Genomic DNA, 8,251 nt, shown 5'->3' with positions numbered 1-8,251 from the left:
GACGACGCCAGATCCACAAGGCTACACAGGTCATGACCGAGTCACATAGCAACCCCCCAGCTTAAGGGTTAATGTCCTCCCATTAACCTTGCCTTTCTCCCCCAACACAATGTCCTATACCTGCTCTAACCTTGCTACAGCTCCCTGGACCCTTCCCCTCTCCCTCTCCACTGATTTTCCCGTGTAGACTTGCCCCCCCCCTCCCTGCTCTAAAAGCTGAGTTTATTTCCAGCATCAGTCCAGTCTGCTTGTACCGGTTCTCACGGTCTCTTTGGTGTGGATTTTATTTTTCCTTCTACCCTTAAGATGGAGGCGATATGTTCCTCTGAAACGTCGGTTAACACCACATCTGCACGGTGCCACATCCCACAAGACTGCTTTCTTCAGAATAATAATTGTTTCTTGTCAGCACAGTTCCTATATAAATTGAATAAATTTATACTTTTTTCACTTTACAACTGTTTTGGCCATTGAGGCCATCTCATGTAAGTCGTTTTACATTAACACTACTTTTTCTGCTATTATTCCCCAACATTGTCCAATGTTTACAGTTTTTACCATTTTTATGCAGGTCATATGTGTCAGCAGTAATTTTTATTTGAGCTAAAAATATTAGGGTAAAATTAATTTTAATTTTAAATTAAGTAAAACTAAAATAGATAATTATTATCATGGTTTATGCTAACCATCTTACAGTGTATACACTTTTTCATCAACATATATGACAAATACAGATTTTAGTCATTTTAGAATGAAGACATCATGGCATGCAGTACAATAATTTAACATGCATAAAGACACCTGAGGATGGCACATTAGTGCTGACACATGTAGTGTGGAAGTGAAGAATAAGGTGAAAAAGTGTATACACTCTAAGACGGTTAGCATAAACCGTGGACATGAATCAGTGTAACAGGACGCTAAAATATAACATAATTATTATCTGTTAAAATTTCATTTGTGACTTTTAAATGTCTTTCCTGGTCACTCACAAGCAGTCTGTATTTATCAAAGTATAACTTTGTATGCCAGCACATTTATTTATTGTTAAAGTTTTGGCAGCTGATATTGCTGCTGGATCACTTTGTGCTGGTTTTGAATATGTGTGTGCGTAGTGGGTCAAGGTCTTCACTTTTGTGTTGTAGTATAGTAAAACTTGATGATGTGCCTTTGACGAGTGACTGTGGGGCTGACCACTTGTGAGTGACCAAGCTACAAGTGAGAGAAATTTTAATTGATAACAATAATAATCTTATTATATTTTATTTTGCTTATTAATTTTAAGCTTGCAATGACATAGGACCTTCCTTCTAAAAATTGTAAAATTTGGCCAATGTAGGTGAATAATATCAGAAAAAGTATAGTGTTAACATAAAATGACTTACCTGATGATGGCCCGAATGGCCGAAACATGCTGTAAAGTGAAAACAATATAAATTTATTCAGTTTATACAGGATTGTGTTAACCCTTCAGCGTGGTTTGCCATACATGGTACGCTGGTATTTAAATGGTCCTACCTGTGGTTTGCCGTACACCGTATGCCAAGCTGTAAGCTTAATTTTGAAGGCCCATAAATATGGAACGAACCATGCCAGCATGATGACGATTGCACTGGGCTGTTGTGAAAAGAATGCGCTCTCTTTGTGTAAACATAACATTCAATTTCCTGCAGCTCTGCCAGTCAGTCTAAATAGAACGCTGACCCCACGGTTGTGATGGCCAAGTGACTATGATATCAACATACCACAAAGATTATATGCGTGTGGTTGTGAATAAAGCAAACAAGAAACAAAGCGCCTTGGTTGTTTGTGATTACAACAGAAACATGCTAGGAGTGGATCTGATAGATCAAATGCTACAGCCATACTTACTTGAACAAAATGAGAGTACTAAGTGGTATCAGAAGTTATTCAAGAGGCTACTCGGTGTAGCAATACGTAGCACAATGGTCATATATCTGTGTCTCCCGAATAACAAAAACATGGGCACACTAAAGTTCAGAATTTCACTAGCACCCACCAACAGCGATATTTAAATGCCCTCGCTGAAGAGTTAATGGAACATACAATAAATAGCTCACACACAATATGACATTAAAATACAATATATCTGAGAACAGAATACATTTGCATTTATTGCTTCTCTGTTTCACCAAATTAATTCTGTTATTTTCTTCTCTGCAGTACCCAGCTAACCATCTTATGTTTGCAGCAGGTTTGTTATGTGGCAGTATAAGGTGTTCCAGCTGTCAGATATGCTCTTGCATTACATAACTTAATGACCAATCTAGGATTGTGGTAAAAGTACAAAAGAGGCCCATTGTGGTAGAGAAAGGGAATCTGTGTGCAATGTGTTGTTCCTTTTATGCAAAATATTGTGATGTGAGACGGTATGAATGAGAGATAGAGGAAATAAAAGATGCATTATGTTCGTATTATTTGAAGGATACAACTTGGATAAGTAATGATTTTTTGTAGCTATATTTGTGAAAGTTTATGAACATCACGCTAGTTCTTGAGACAGAAAAGTTTCACAAATCTATATACTGTATACACTTTACAATACTGTATATGTAAAAAAAGTAGCTTCAGTATTAATATTGTAGGAAGCAAGCAAATAAGGTATTGAATGTATGCTGAATAAATATTTAATTACAGTATAACTTATATAGTAGTGTTGACATTTTACATAAAGTCCCAGACCATTTCATAGATATGTTGCAACTACAGTAACAAACAGCCAAATTGCCTCTTACCATCAGCCTGTTGCTTTTCATTTGCCAAGAGGGGAGCCTAGCATTACAGCTAATACATTGCAAATGATAAAACAGTTCCATCCAGTGTGACTGTTGAAGCTTTTACTACTTCACTTTTTAGCACCCTAACATGTTTCGGTCCCTATAGACCATCATCAGAGGGAACATCAAAATATTATTACATTGGGTGTTTTGATTTTTAAAATACATAAATGTACAATATTTGTAATATACACTTTATATAAAATCCAAATTTCTTAGAACTTGATGCATTAAAGTTTTTTTATTTAATTTCTTTTAAAAACTTTTTGTTATTTAAGTTAAAATTCTTTAACCGAATAGGTTTGTGTCCCTTTTCCTTTCGTTTTTCTTGATGGGGCCGAACTTGTGCCGCCTGTCTTACTTGGGAAGGTAAGAAATTTGGATTTTGTATAAAGTGTATATTACAAATATTGTATATTTATGTATTTAAAAATCAAAACACCCAATGTAATAGTAGTTTCAAAAAGTATTGATGTTCCCTCTGATGAAGGTCTATAGGGACCGAAACATGTTAGGGTGCTAAAAAGTGTAGTAGCAAAAGCTTCAACAGTCACACTAGATGAAATTATTTTATCATTTGTAATATTGTTAGTGTGACGGACCAGAATGAAACAAATCTAATACAATATTATATTTAAGCATCCTGTTACACTCACACAATATATGAGACAAACTCCATCTTAAGCGCAACAATTTAATTGTAGTTCTTCTTTCCTTCCTCCACACTACATGTTTCGGCCCTAGATGGCTATCATCAGGTGTATATTCTTACGTAGCTGCTACACTACTCGTAGTTTAAAATATAAAACACCAGTCTTTTCAATTGTATGTATGTATAAAATCTTTGTTAACCTACACACGTCAATTTGAAAATTTTGGGCCGAAACATGTAGTGTGGAGGAAGAAAAGAAGGAAGAACTACAATTAAATTGTTGCACTTAAGATGGAGTGTGTCTCATAAATCTAATACACTGTATATTATAAACATTGATATGCATTTGTTAAAGTAAATACATTGTTTAAAAGAGCTAACCATCACAGTAGATGTTAAGAATGTCACCCTGCTACTCTTAAACTTCATCCTCTTGAAAAAGATTGTTTGACACTAGTTTCAATTCACTGGCGTCAACAGATGTTATTAGTGTAGTTATTTCACAGATGTGCCTAAATTCACCCAGTGTGGGGATTATTTGAATACTTTTTTTTTAAAAATACAGGTTCTGCTATTTGCGTAGCGGTACTGGCACACACAAGTGTTCTGATGGTGAGTGGGTACTTCAAAAGACTGTTTACAGTTAATATTACTCCAATATCTGTTGTTTTGAGCATTAATAAGTGCACTCTTCTTTCATCATCATGTCCTCTACTTTGCTGAAACTGTCTCACTATATACAGCAGTAGACATAACTTGTTGGTAGCTCACCATACTCTTTGAAGTATCATTATATGGTACAGAAAACCTGGCTGAAGTGTATGTTTCACTGTATTAGTTCATCACTGTAAATGAAAATACGAAGAAAGTACAATCTTACATGTACAATAACAGAGACATTGCATAGTAACAGCTGATGACCAGTCTGCTGTTCCATTTCTCGCATAAAGCACGAAAAGCTGCTGCTTGCATGTTTTTCTCATATCTGACTGGATTTAAGGGCCAAGAAAGACACTAGACAACTTGAGAACAGTTATTTCATGTCCATGTAGCATGTTCAACATACATTGATAAATGCCATTGTGAATCTTTATGGCGTTGAAATAAGTTGTATTATGCCCCTACCCCCAGATTTTTAAGTTTGAGAGAGGGGCTTAAACTTTTACTCATGTGTACGTTACACAGGAAATTATTTGTTGAAACTTTTCACAGGTGTTTCAATATACTGTACAGAAACCAATTATGTAGTATATCTGTGGTTCATAAAAAACAATTTAAGAGTAAATTTAATTTATATGTTGATGAACCTGCCAATCTAGGTGGTAAAAATGTAACCTGGTTATCATTTGCCCTTAAGTGGGCATGTAGATGAAGATCCACAAGTTCTGGTCGTTGGCTGGACCGAGTAAATAATTTTACGAAATGATTTGAGAATTGAAACGCATTCATTTTGGATTAGTTTGGAGTATCAAGGTTGCAGTGTAGTTACAATAAATCAGCTCAGTGTTCAAAATTAGTCCCCTTGGCTCCATAAAAAATTGGGAAGAACAATGTAACATCAAGTAGTTCATCATCAACTAAAAAGAACTCAGTCCATTCTGAAAATAAAAACATGCTTATCAAATACAGCATAGCATAAACAACACAGCAGGCCACGAATAAACACAGAAATACTAAGGATCTCCTTTCGCAAGATAAACAGGTGGCACAGGACCAGCCACCTCTACGAATAACAATAGGAGAATTGACGCGAACCTGTATGGTTCATAAATTTTAAGCTTGATCTTGAAAGTTTTTTAAAACAAACTTTTTTAAAAGGTTTTAACACCAAGAAGGTCGCTGTGAATGTGGAAGGTTGAACATTGCGTATATTGTGCATTTTAGACAACGTGTATCCATAAAATTAACATCTATTGTAATAGTAGTTCCCGAAAGTATTGATACCCTCTGAGGATGATCCGTAAGGATCGAAACATGTAAAGGAGATAAATCCTCAAGTGATACAACTTAAATAGTATTATTTTTGCCTTTGTACAGCATAGTAATTTATCAAATTTTGTCACATTTCTTCAACACTAAATAAAATAGTCATTTCCCATCAAACATCCCTGCCTCTGTTTGCAAAAACAGTATTACTAAAGTATAGACAAATTATGGCCCAAACCTTTTCTGCATGTTAAACCTTAGTTTTCACTATTTACATAAATTGTTGTGATTGTATTATTAATGCAGTGAAGTGTCAACAGTGAACTTGAACAGACTACATGTTGCAAATGTACAAATGAAAATAGGTGAAATTCGCAAATCATGGTGCCACAAGTCAAAACACCACACTTGTTTGAAAGTGATGCTGATTTTTATAACCAGGAGTATCTGCAACAAGTTTTACTGCTACTTGATATACAGTTCCTTCCCCATGAATGATGTTTCTTCATCCTGCTTTCTTTGCTTTATCATCTTGAGTATTTTATAATTGGCATAATGAAAACTGCTGCTGTTCTGGTATGGAAGTAAATTAAGCTGCAGTGGTGATTGCAACGTGGCATCTGATGTTTGGGTTAGAATTACAAAGTGCATAAGAAGATTGTACATGCATGATACATTATCATGTATGGACTGAACATCTGCATTTTCTACTAGTATCCAAAATTAAAAGAAATCATAGGATATCTAATATACATAATATTTATTCATTATTTTAGAAACCCATAGGATTTCTAGATTGATTTATATTCACAGAATAATGGGCAGAGCCCAAAAATATATCGCGACATTTTAAGGGGTTCTAATTAAAATATGCAAGATATTACTTCTGAAACATTTCCAGGGATGGTTTTAATCAAAAGCATGAATTGCTCTGCCCATCTTATTAAGTAAGAAAATGTTTTTTTAAAAATAGATAAAATTAGCCTAGATATTTATTGTTTGATGAAGCAGTTCTCAGGCTGTCCTCTTGATCAGCATATTTGCTGTGGCAATGTTTAGTTTTGAAATATTTTGTTGCTGATATTATATGTTAGTTTTTCATTATACAGAGTGTCCTAGGATGAAAGGTCAGTATTCTGATCATTCAGCCATTCTTAGCAGAAAAATGTATATGTACATGCATCCTGTTCTGAACAGTTTCCAAGATAAATATTTCCCTCTTACTTACTCATGGAGCTGAGCCCTTCTGGAGGAGCCGCCAATTCTGCAGCTACTCAAGAATTTCCCAGCATTTTATGGAATCCGAAGGTTCATTACCATGTTCACAAGAGCCCTCCACTGGTCCCTATCCTGAGCCAGATCTATCCAATCCATACCATCCCATCCTGTCCCTCTAAGATCCATTCTAATATTGTCCACCCACGTACGCCTTGGTCTTCCCTGTGGTTTCTTCTGGCTTTCCCACCAATATCCTATACGCATTCCTCGTCTCCCCCATTCGTGCTACATGACCTTCCCACCTCACCCTCCTTGACTTGATCATCCTAATTATACTTGGAGAAGAGTACAAGTTATGAAGCTCCTCATTATGCAGCTTTCCCCAATCTCCCGTCACTTCATCTCTCTTCGGTCCAAATATTCTCCTCAACACCCTGTTCTCAAACACCCTCAGTCTGTGTTCCTCTCCTAGTGTCAAGAGACCAAGTTTCACTCCCATACAGAACCACACGCAAAATTATAGTTTTGTATGTTCTAATTTTTATGTTTTTGGACAACAGATGAGAAGACATAAGGTTCTGGACTGAATGATAGCAAGCATTACCCAAGTTCAATTGCCTCTTAATTTCCTCCTGAATCAGGTTTCGATCTGTTATCATTGTTCCCAAATATCTGAACTGTGCCACTTTTTCAAAACATCTGTTTCCTATCTTTATGTCATGATTTTGCCCTGCATTTTGGTGATGAGACTAACATATACTTAGTTTTCTCTGTGGTTACTTCCAGACCAACCTCTCTACTTGCATCAATTAAAGTTTGTGTGTTTTTGCTTATGGTATTTACATTATCACCCAGTAGATTCACATCATCAGCGTAGACGAACGGCTGATGTGTCCCATTTAATTTCAGTTCCACCTGGTTTCCCTGGACCTTCCTAATTGCATATTCTAAGGCAAAGTTGAAAAGGAGTGGCAATAAAGCATCTCCTTGTTTTAGACCATTCTGGATAGGAAATTTATCAGACAAATGTTTACCTACACGGACTTTACTATATGTTTCTTTTAAACACATTTTAATCAACCTAACTAGTTTCATGGGTATCCCAAACTCTATTAGAATATTGTACAATACTTCCTTCCTAACTGAATCATAGGCTTTCTTGAAGTCTATGAATAGCTGATGTACTGTCTCATCGTACTCCCATTTTTTCTCCAATATCTGATGAATGCAAAAGATCTGATATGTAGTTGATCTGTTATGTCAAAACCCACACCGATGATCCCCAATAATTTCATCTATATATGGACTTAACCTTGAAAGAAGAATATTGGACAAAATTTTATATGAAGTTGATGGCAGTAATATCCCCCGATAATTACTACAGTCAGTTTTATCACCCTTCTTGTGAACTGGTACAATAATGGTTTGCATCTTAATCCTCGAGGCAAGGACAAGCAGAGCGACTCATTACAGAGAGCATTAAGGGCAGACACATTCCAGTTGTCATGGGTGTTCAGAATCATTTTTTAGGATAAAGAGTGCAAGTAAAGTTTATCAAGTAAAAGAAACTAATCTTTCAGACAATAATGTTAGTGAACCAATAGAAATCGGAAAAGGTAATTGCAGTCTACTAAATTCAGTGAATAATAAAGTACTA

Source organism: Cryptotermes secundus, unplaced genomic scaffold (assembly GCF_002891405.2).
Source record: "Cryptotermes secundus unplaced genomic scaffold, Csec_1.0 scaffold699, whole genome shotgun sequence".
NCBI lineage: Eukaryota > Metazoa > Arthropoda > Insecta > Blattodea > Kalotermitidae > Cryptotermes > Cryptotermes secundus.
The sequence above is the reverse complement of the archived record's forward strand: the minus strand, read 5'-3'. Positions refer to the sequence as shown.